The 11858-nt window shown below is 39.8% G+C and overlaps 1 protein-coding gene across 1 annotated transcript in view; it reads left to right on the top strand.

Moving 5' to 3' along the window:
- The first annotated feature begins 4909 nt into the window (after positions 1-4909).
- Positions 4910-11858, top strand: part of ABCB11 (ATP binding cassette subfamily B member 11) — a 71742-nt gene continuing 64793 nt past the window's right edge. The window contains exon 1 of the mRNA XM_040972085.1: positions 4910-5083. The gene's annotated coding sequence lies outside the window, so the exon portion shown is untranslated. The remainder of the gene's footprint in view (positions 5084-11858) is intronic.

Below are 11858 nucleotides of genomic sequence, written 5' to 3'. Positions count from 1 at the left end.
GAACCAGGAGCCAAAAACTCCATTCAAGTGCCTATTGGGCCATCTGCTGTTGCTTTCCTAGGAATGTTATTAGGGTCCTGGGTTAGAAGTGCAGTAAGTCACGACTCAAATCAATGTTCAGATGGGATGTTACTGTAGCAAGCTTTGGCCTATCTCACTGTGCCACACACACACACACACACACACACACACACACACACACACACATTTAAAAAATTACTCTAGTAAAAAATAAATTTCACTAAGCATCCTACAGACTATCTTTTGCCATACTATTATTTATAGTTTCCAACTTGTATTACAAAAAATAGTTCATTGAATATAATTTAGATGTTAAAAAAACACAAAGAAGCAAATTAAATCATCCACTTTTTTTTTATAACTTAAAGATGATCACTTTATGTTTTCATGTACATCTTTCAGTCTTTTTTTATATATCTATGTAACAAACTAAGAAGTATATTAAATTTGGTGGGTATAAAATATGCAAGATTTACGTAAGTGCCAATTTGGGGGAGAGAACTAAAGAAAGTGAAAGAGCTAGAAACTACGTGGCTTATTGATTCACAGTGCTGCCATAATATATTGACAGGCAATTATCCCTGAAGACCTACAGGGGAAATTTTTGCATATCACTGACTTACTAAGTCAGACTTCTCCTTCAGGACTGCTACTTTAGCCAGCATCATGGAAACCTCTTGGCTATTTGCTTCAAAGTCTTCAACATGTGTATTTTGCAGGGCAAAGCCAGCCAGATTCACATTGGTAGATTAGGATTCAGGAGAGTCTAATCGTGGGCCTGGGGATGTCAGGTTTAGAGTAAACATTCTCAAACCATGAAGATAGAATCAAAATTAAAATTTGCTAATTAGAGCGTCATTGTTGGGAGTCAGGTTAACTGGTTGGTGGTACATATGACTCATGCTGGGGAACCAAGCTTCTCTGCCCTCATACTCAAAGCACTTTCCCACCCATGGCATATTTACCTTAGAATCTGCAGCACCTGGACATTCAGTCAGACTTCACCATGCTGTGCAGTTGTGTTTCCAATCCTGTTTTCAAGAAGAAGAAAACTAAGTGTGATGGAGGACAAAGTCAAATAGTGAACTCAGATATCCGCAATTCCAAAGCCTCCCTCTTGAAATCGACCAGCTGTAGCCAAGCTGCCACACACCAGCAGATTTTATCTTCTTGTCTCTCTTACAGTTAAGCATTGCCCTGTGGTAAAGTCCTAGATAACTGAATCTGGGTGGAAAAGTGGATGTGGATGCCACTTGCAGGTTTGACACATGGAAATTGTCCACACACCACACTGCATATTTTCTGCTTTTCTGTTGGGTGGCTAGATGTCAGTATCCAAGGAGAACTTGCAAACCACATGACTGAAGATTCTCCATGTTCAGACTGAGTCCCTGAACAACTCTGTGGAAAGAGCATCTTCCCCCTACAAGGCCAACCTCCCCTTACTTAATGCCCATTGGATTTAACACAAGGGAGAAATAAAAAGCAAACAGCCTAAGTCACATAGAGCTGAGCCAATCTGAAGCCAGGAACCAGGAACTTCTTCCAGGTATCCCACGTGGGTGCAGGGTCCCAAGGCTTTGGGCCGTCCTTGACTGCTTTCCCAGGCCACAAGCAGGGAGCTGGATGGGAAGTGGAGCTGCCGGGATTAGAACCGGCGCCCATAAGGGTTCCTGGGTGTGTTCAAGGCAAGGACTTTAGCTGCTAAGCCACGCCGCTGGGCCCAGTAAGTCACATAGAAAATGAGTAGGTGAAGACTAGGTGAAGACAATTCTTCATGACCCCACAAGCTTGTACCATTTTGCATCCCTGTAAATTTATCTGCTGTAAATTAAACTACAGAAACCATGGGACTTTTTTTATACCTAAAAAACACACACATACACAAAACTGCCCAAGGAAGCTCTAACATAGACAGTTTTTCTCTTTGTTAGTCTCTGTGCCATAAAAATCTAGCCAATTTCTTAATGATAGCTGATTCACACTGGCTTGTCAGTTTTTCTATCCATAGCAACTTCTGCCCAAGCTAGATTGTCTTTTCTAACACTTAAGACCCATGCCAAATGTTATGACATTTGATGTTCCGTTTGGTTTTATTCTTGTTTGCTTTATGTGTTAAGCTTTGCTGTCCCTTTGTTATCTTCCCAAGTTGTTGCTGTTAAGTAATTTGCTTTTGAATGACTCAAGGGCGCAGCAATGATGACTTCCTTTGTTTGTTTTCGAATTCCAGAGGACCCTTAATATGATTTTTTTAAAGATTTATTTTTATTATTTTTTATTGCAAAGGCGGATATACAGAGAGGAGAGACAGAGAGGAAGATCTTCTATCCGATGATTCACTCCCCAAGTGAACGCAACAGTCGATGCTATGCCGATCCAAAGCCAGGAGCCTCTTCCGGGTCTCCCACACGGGTACAGGGTCCCAAAGCTTTGGGCGGTCCTCGACTGCCTTCCCGGTCCACAGGCAGGGAGCTGGAAGGGAAGCGGAGCTGCCGGGAGAACTGGCACCCATATGGGATCCTAAGGGACCTTAACCACTGCGCCACCATGCCGGGCCCTAATATGATTTTTAAAACAAATGCTGGCTAAATTCTGTCTTCATGATTGGGGTTCCTTCCTGAGGCATTTTTGCTGTAATTTTGAAACATGATCAAACTTCTCTACAATGACCTGCAAGGCTCTGTATTAATGGTTCTCAAGCTTCAGCTTGTTGAACGCCAATTCAAGACCCAAGGACATATGTTTCTGATGGGCAATGTTGTTGCTACTGGTCCAGGAATCACACTTTGAGAATGACTCCCCTGTGAGTTACTGAAACTCAGTAGCTCTGCTCCAGCCACATTGACTTCCTGTTCCTTACCCACAGCAGGTGTCCTCCTGCCCTAGGATTTTGCAATTTTTAAAAAGATTTTTAAACTTTATTTTTATTGGAAAGTCAGATATACAGAGATGGAGGAGAGACAGAGAGGAAGATCTTCCATCCATTGATTTACTCCCCAAGTAGTCTCAATGGCTGGAGCTGTGCCGAACCGAAGTCAGGAGCCAGGAGCCTCCTCCAGGTTTCCCATGCAGGTGCAGGGTCCCAAGGCTTTGGGCCGTCCTTGACTGCTTTCCCAGGCCACAAACAGGGAACTGGGAAGTGAGGCTGCTGGTATTAGAACTGGTGCACATATGGGATCCTGGCACATTCAAGGTGAGGACTTTAGCCACTAGGCTGCCATGTCGGGCTCTGCAATTTTTGTTAATACAGATATCCATGTATCTGCCCTTCACCTTCTCTAGTTCATTCTTTCTGTGCCTTTCTTCTACCACTGGATTTAAAATGGCAGCACCCCCTACTCATATACATGCTCTCTCGCACTCTCTCTCTCACACATACACACATATTTCCTATCATATCCCTTTCTTACAATGCTTTCCCCATGTTATTTACCACCATCTGACATATGTTTTATGTGTTTCTTGGTTGTGTACCTTTCACTTCCCTTTCCACCCTGATGAAAATGTAAGATTGCTGAGGGCAGGATTTCTACTCTGTTTTATTTATTTCCATATCTCAGAAATGAGAACATCGTTTGACATATAGCAGCCTCTCAGACTATTTGGTGTTTTCATTGAACGGCTGTAGGGACCACAGCAATATTTGGGAACCGTAAGAGTTACACATTGCTGCAACAAGTTAGAAGTGCTGACTTTGGGATTTACATTGCCCAAACTATCTATGGGCCAGATAGGAGAAGCCAAGTGGTTGCCACAGAGAACTCTGTGAATGGATGGAACTGATGTGGTTTGATGAAATATCAGTGATTTTTTTTTCTTCCAGCTCTAAAACTCTAGCCTTTTCTCCTCCTCTTGGTCCATGTGCCATGCCAAGGGGAGAGTCCAGGACTAAGGGCCTATGAGTTGTTTAGCTCTGGTCCTGCATATATTATTTTTCTCTTAACTATTTTTACCCTTTTGTTGTTTACTTCAGAAAAGGCAGTGGAAATATATAGGGAATCTTAGCACTAGCATAGCTACAACCCTATAGCGATGCTACAGCCTTTTATTTGTGTGAAGTAAAGTTCTTTTACTTGAGTCCATACTGATGTCAAATCCAGTATTGTTACATTTGCCTTGTCTTAGAAATCAGTGTACTCACAAGCTTTTCAAACCTGGGAATGCCTAGATATCTCACTTTTCTCAGCTGGCCTTCACATAATGCCATATTTAACATATACATGTAATATTACACAAAATTGAGGCTAAGTCATACACAAGTTTTTATATAGATATCAATAGAGACAAATAGCATTAGATACTAAGTTTTCAAGAAAAGTTTACAGAATTGAAACTCAAAATTGAGAACATTTCATTTGATGGTTTAATTTGTTCTTTGCAAAAAGCACTGGCCCATTAGAAAGCAACTGTAGAGTGTCCATCAACTCCATTACTACCAGTTGCAAAACCTTGGGTAGATCATTTAACCTGTATTTACTTTGGTTTCCTCAACCACAAAGTCAGAATGATAATCAGTACACCTAAACCCTAGGCTTATTGAGAAGTCCAAATAACATGAAACACATAGAAGTCTTCAGCTGGGCCAATGTTCAACAAGGACTTGAACAAACATCGGCTGCTAATATGTAACATGTAGGATCACAGTGAGGTGCATTGAGGACTGGGTTTGCCCCTCGAAGAAGAGGGATATAAAAATTAAAGGCATTTAGAGAAAAAGTAGAAAGATTAACACTAGGAAAGGTGAGGAAGAGATTTGGACAACACAGTACCACGTAAGCAGCTCTGTGTGTTTATTGGATGTGTCCATTAATTTAAGCCCTTAAAATCATTAATTTTTAATGACACAGAGCTTCATCTGATGGGCAGAGCCTAAAGTTATTGATTGTTCAGACCAAGGTGCAAGGGTTACCTCTGCTCGCAGAGCTTTCAACAAAAGGCTGTCTCAGGTGTTTTTCAGGTTATCTGTTGCCACAGAACCCTGGGGCTTGTACTGAGCATAAAGGACCTCCAACTGACAGATTTTCCATGGGTCATCCTTTACATTGAAGGAGAAAATTCAAAGGTATTTATTGTCTTATGGCATTTTTAAGTAACCTTTCACAAATAAGGATGTAGACGGGTTGCACATGAGTGGAATTGCAGCATCTTTGTGGCCTCCCACATTCTCGCTCATTCTAGAGGATCAGTCAGCACTTTCTGAAACCTGTTGACAAGCTCAAAGGGTTTCCAGAGTGGTCTCTGGTTTGGGGGTATCGCTTAGAGTAAGTTCGACTTTTCCTCATGTGTCACTGCACTGTACTCAGTTTGGCTTCTGGGGCATTGACCTGTGAGCAAATAGTAATGTTCTTGAAAAAGTTTGACTCCTGTTCAGTGCTTTACAATGATGAAAACTGAAGTTGGAAAAGGTTGTGGAACCCTTTGGCTTTCCAACAGGAAATCTGTTATTACTTTCTGGCTTCTTTAAGTCTACATTCACAGGTAAATAGCTTATACTTGCTTGTTTAATTTTTGGACTATTCCTTTAAAGTTTCATCTTGTGGATAATTGTATTTCTGATTTAGTAAAGGCTAGGTACTTGTCATGCAGTAAACAATATTACAATAGAAACTTGCATGATGCATTAATGGTTTTGTAATATTATTTACAATAGTACCAATTCTTGTTTTATTTATGGAATTTCCATTTTTCCCATCCGTCTTTCAAGTAGGGCTGTGTGTGCTGCATTGGGTGGTGTAGAGAATGTGAGTCTTTGCTGCAAATGAGTGAATAAGTTAAAAAATCCATTCAAAATAAAAATGTCAGTGAGCTCATTTAAAAAAATTCACTTGGCTTTGTGAAAGTGCAATTTCTTTAGCATGAATAATCATGAAGTCCCAATTCTTTTGCAATATCAGTAGCCAGTTGTTGAAGTTGACCCCAGCCTTTAGTGAAGTCCAGACTATTCATGGTTTGGTACTTTGCAGCTTTGGTGTGATAGTTGGTGGTTAACACTGACATTTTACATTCTCAGTACCTTTGATTGTACTCAGCACTTTTTGTAGGACCCTGTGTGTCTTTCATTTTTTTTTCCTGTCTCAAACATCACTACAGTACTGCTCACACAAGTCGCCTTTCTACAGTCTATCCATGTCCCAGATTCTTTTACATGATCCACTCAGATACTGCTGCATACCTTTTCCCTCTCCTTCCCAGCAGTGGTATTTAATGCTCTGAGGTTAAAACCTTTGCTATGTCTAGCTTAGGAGATTACCCTCTAGTGTGTGTTTCTGTGTAGATAAGATTACACATTTTATCAAAAGAAAACTTCAACCTTGGATAGGTCAACAGAGAGGCATATGATGAGCAGGTTAGAGACCACGTGCCACTCAGTTGAGAAGGACATTTGTTTTGGCATTAAGCAATTAGGATTTTTTTGCCCCCCCCCCCCTCCATGTTAGAGTTAAATCTGTGCAAATGCTTAGTGACTTCAAATTCTTTTACATTCCTCGGTTTTCTTAAGTTTCTTGGAAGACAGATTTTTTCTGAAAGACCCTGAAGTTCTTAATCTGTTCCAGAAGGACATTATATGGAAGCCAAAATGATTGAATAACAAAAAGCAAATGATATTGAACCTCATTTTCAGCTATGAGTCCTCTTATTTTTGATGTAAATTGTCAAGAAATTTGATTTAAGCTTCCTGCAGCGTATGAAACACAATAAGTTTATTTAGGTGCTAATAAAATACATATGATATCACATTTGCCTGTGTTAATGGGGGAAAATATGACAAAACACTCTAATCATAGATCATAAAATATACTAAGAATGGAGGAAATCTTCTAAAACAAATGTTTTTCTCACTGCAAATTAATTTCTCATGTTGTTTATGGAGTTTCAGAGCTAAACAGAGATGTTTACCAACAACTACTCTGTGAATTTCCTAGGATCTCATCTAAGAGCAAGGGATTAGCTAGTGGGAGGGAACAATGACTAATGACAGATGAACTTCATTCTACATTTATAATGATATGAAAGTTCATCTAACCTCCTGTTCTGAAAACATTACTTGGTCTAGAAAGAAAGAAAAAAAAAAAACAAGCAAGGCGTTTGTTTATTCTTTCTAGTAATTTTGGCTTTTTATTGCCCTTCCATAAACTTATAAAACTCCTGGTGATTTTGTGTGTGTGTGAGTAATTAACATTGTCAACAAAATGGCCTTGGAAAGGCCTCCCTGCGGATGCTGAGCTGTTCAGGGGTCAGGGAATCACTTCTGTTTCTTATTGAGTTATTCACTAAGTATAGCCCTTACTCTGGAAAGCATACACTTTTTGAAGTTTAGCTTCTTGGTATGAAAACCAAATTGAAGTCTACAAGTTAAAATGAAATTGAACAAGCCATCTGACCCTGAGAATGAAAAAAAAAAAAAAAAGAACAGCCTCTTAAAATCTGTGTTTGGTCTGGTAGCACAATTCTGTGGTGTTCTTATTTCCTATTAGATAGAGGAATCTTACAGAATACTGAGTCAAAGTTATTCTGAGACCATAATTGAATGACATAGCATTGGGCTACTTTGTAATTTTGTCTAAGTACAGACAAAGTTAAGATCACTGTGCAACCACAAATGTCATATGCCAATGACTGCTGTTTGTTTACCCAGTTATGGATTTGCCCTGGTTCTCTGACAACATCCAATCTAGAGCAAATTCTCACTTCCTTGGACTTTCCCCCAAATTACCTAATGGGAGTCAGGTCCAATAACAGGGTCTTTCTATCACCCTCCTACTGAGATACCGCATGGACCACATGGGTGTTTTCCCTTGTTTCCAAGAGCAGTAAGTCCACAGCACTGTTGCCTTTGGCCGTGTTGTGGATGTTGAATACCATGCTTCACGTGAATTTTTGTCCATCAGAATCCAACTTTTTAACTAGTGACATAATTATTTGTAAGAACATTCAGAAAGAAGCAAAGCTTGAGTGAATGAAACCTTACATATGGAGTGCCTGAAGAGACATGGAGAGAAAGCAGAAGTTCCATTTGTGGATTCCACACTCCAGTGGGCTTTTTAGAGTGTAGTTGGTTGTGAATGATCCCCAAAAGCAAAGGGAGAGAGGCAGCTTGATCTGTGAGTCTGAAGGGCAAAAGGGAACCAGGAGAACTGTAGCTGCTGACTGTCTCAATCATTGTAGACACAGTCTCATTTCATTCTTATACCAGCTCTGCCAGGGCATTTTCCTGCCATGAATGTCACTCTCTGACTTGAGAGGGGAAGAAATCAGAACTGAAAACAAAAAGGTAACAGATGTGTCCCACCATAGGGACTGCTCCTATTCCAGCTCCCTGCTCATGCTCCCTTCTGGAGGAGTGGGTGATGGCGCTTTCCTGACACCAATGTCCAACTGGAGACTCAAAGGTAGCAATAGATATCTTGTTTTGAAGCTAGAAAATATAATATCACAGCCATAGCTAAACACTATTTTGGTTTATCATCCTCAGAAAGTTTCTTGCTTTTTGAAAAACAAAACAAAAAACAAAATGTTTTTGGCCAAGGCTTCAAGCATGATACAACCGGCAAATATTATAATCTTCAACTGCAATTCAGCTATGTTGGACACATTTTCTGCTAACTTCACAAACTCGTTAATGAGTGTTCCTTGTTCTGTTTCTCAGTGTCTGGTTTATTTTTGTAGTTATTTTTGACATTTCATGTTGACGGCATGTATCCTCGACATGGTCTGAGAACAATTTGCCTCTGTGATCTTTCACACTGAGTACTAACCTCGAGTAGCTTGTGGGAAAACATCGGTCAGGGCACCAATTCTAGTCAAGGCACATTCTACAACTTCGTGATCAGAACTGCTCAAAACCCCATCTAAGACAAAGAGAATAGTCAGTGGGTCAGCTGTCACAGCCAAAGTTGCTTCAGGAGACATGATGATTTAATGTCATGAATTTAGCTGCCTAATTGAAATCTGGAACAGTAAAAGGACTCAGATGAGAGCTAATAGAATTTGAAGAAATGATACACTTTTGCTTGTAACAGTGTTATCAATATTTGTTCATTAATTGCAACAAATGTATCATATTGGTATAAGGTGTTAGTAATAGGGTTTAGGGTATGTGGAATCTTTACCATATACAGAATTTCCCTATAAATCTTAAACTGCTACAAGGTTTTTAAAGAGAGAAGGAGACACAAAGATCTTCTATCTATTTGTTCACTCTGCAAGTGGCCACAAGGGCTGGGGCTGAGCTGATACAAACCCAAAAGCCAGGAGCTAGGAGCTACTTCTGGGTCTCCCATAGGGTACAGGGTCATAAGGCTTTGGGTTATCTTCTGCTTTCCCAAGCCACAAGCAGGGAGCTGGATGGGAAGTGGAGCAGCCAGGATACGAACTAGCACCCATATGGGATCCTGGTGCACGCCGGGCAAGTACTTTAGCCACTAGGCTATCGCACCAGGTGCTACAAGTTTATTATTATTATTATTAAAAACTATCTCACCAGCCTTTGTGAAAATTTTAAGATTTTATTATGGAAGATTTATAAATCATAGAGAAAGGAAAAATTGCAATGAACACCGAATTAACAAGATGAACCCCATTTTGGAATAGCCATTTGCCTCTGATATAGGAGAGTCTGGTTTTGACTTCCCTATCTGTTCCAGCTTCCTACTAATGCACACCTTGGGAGGCTACAGGGATGCTTCAAATGTTTAGGCTTCTGCCATCTGTGCAGGAAACCTGGATGGAGCCCTCAGCCCAACCCTGGTCCAGTTGTTGGCAGGAATTTGGCAAGGGAGTAAACTGATGGTGGTGGAGCTCTTTGTCTCTGTTTGTTTGTCTCCCAAATAATAAGAATAGTAAACACTACGTGCTTAAAAAGCAAATAGAGCTTGATATTGTTGCAATATTGGATAAAGCCACTATGTGCAAGGCCAGCATCCCATATGGACACTGGTTTGATTTGTGTCTGTTCCGCTTCTGCTCCAGCTCCATACTGACACACCTGGGAAAGCAGTGGAAAGTGGCCCAAGTGTTTGGGATGCTGCATCCAGGTGGGAGACTTAGAAGAGGCTCCTGAATCCCGGCTTCTGACTGGACCAGCCCTCGCCATCAGAGCAATTTGGAGAGTGAGCCAGCTGATGGAAGAGCACTCTCCCTCACCCGGCTCCATCTCTCTGCCACTCTATCAAATAAATTAAATAATCTTTAAAAAAAAAAAGAATAAAAATTGTTCAGGTACAGACACGGCACAGTGCTTCACTGAGCTCCTGCCCTGATTTTCCAGTTTTGAGCCAACTAACATTACTTCAGCTTTAAGCATTTTCAAGCAAGTCTCTACATTATATACTACATATCTATATGTTCAAAACCATTATAAACATTGCTTTGAATGTAAAGTTTTCATGTAATTAGAATCAGATTGTGTCATTCTAAAACTTGCTGTCTTAATCCCTTTAAATGTATTTTTGCTGAAATTCATCCATGTCAATTCACTGTTAATAATATTTTACAATTATTAGAGACCTTCTAGAATAGGCTATTCTGGGACCTGTGCTATTAAATTCTCAGCCTTACTAAATATTTCTAAATTACAGTCATTCAATCAATCAGTTTATGTTTTCATTAGTTCTGTATAACAGGCCTCTTGTCTCAATATGTTCAAAACACTCTGTGCTATAAGTTATTCAGTCCTTGCCAATATTTCAATGAATGATTTTAGTACTCATGGTTGATCATAAACCAAAATGTATTCATTGGGGTTGCCAAATAATGATTTTTCTAGTTTTATAGATTTCCAGAAATCAAAAAATGGATGTTGATTGTCATTGAATACTTCTCTTGAGTCAATCAAAATGACCAACATTTTTTTAACCTTTCATAATTACTACATTCCTGGAATTGACAGTGCTTTTCTTATATATGTATTTCACAAACTATTGAATTATATTGAACACCTTATTCAGTGATTTAAAAAATACTCACAGTGGTGTACCAAACTACTCCATCTGCGGCACCAGCATCCTTTATAGGCACTGGTTCAAGACCTGGTTATACAATCCCATATTTGCAAGGCAAGGATTTAGCTACTGAGCTGGACCCAGCATTGTGTTTTCAACATTTTCTAATTTCTGTAATGATGTAATCATTAATCATTTAAAATAGATTTTAAAGTTTTAATGTGCAATTTTACTAAATGTACATGTATATGTTTTATTCATGTTTATTTATGTCTTATTTAATAGCATTTTCTCAGAATATATGCTCTTTAGAACGAGTCAGTTATGTTTAGCTCTCATCTGTTGACTCAAGCATCACTTGCCTGCAATGACTAGGTCAGAGCTGGATTGGGGCAAAAGTTAGGAGCCAAGAATGCAATGCAGGACTCTCACGTGGATGGCAGGAGCCCTTGTATCTGAGCATCACTGCTGCTCCCCCAAGTCTGCATTAGCAGGAAGATGGAATTAGCAACAGAGTAAGGAATCATTAGACTGGAACTCTGACTTGGGCCACCGGCATCTTAATCACATCTAAATGTCTACTCTAATGTTTTATATTTTTCTGTTAATTTTTACTCATTCTTTTATGATTTTATACTATGCCTTTTGTATCTGAATCTTAGAAGTTAATCACATGACTTGTCTTATTTTGGATAGCCTGTTGGAAGTATAAATTGTATGTCATAAAGTTCCCCTATTTACTGCCTATAATTCATGCAAGCAGCTTTGTGGTACACTGGGTTAAGCCATTGTTTGCGACCCTTGCATTGTATATATGAGTGTCAGTTTTGGTCCCAAATGCACTGCTTCCAGCTCCAGCTCCAGCTCCAGCTCCCTGCTGATGAGCTAGGGGAAGTG

The sequence above is a fragment of the Ochotona curzoniae genome, unplaced genomic scaffold, assembly GCF_017591425.1.
Source record: "Ochotona curzoniae isolate NIBS_2020 unplaced genomic scaffold, NIBS_Ocur_1.0 contig_2210, whole genome shotgun sequence".
Classification (NCBI taxonomy): Eukaryota; Metazoa; Chordata; class Mammalia; order Lagomorpha; family Ochotonidae; genus Ochotona; species Ochotona curzoniae.
Note: the sequence above shows the minus strand (reverse complement) of the source record. Positions and strands in the feature narration are given on the sequence as shown.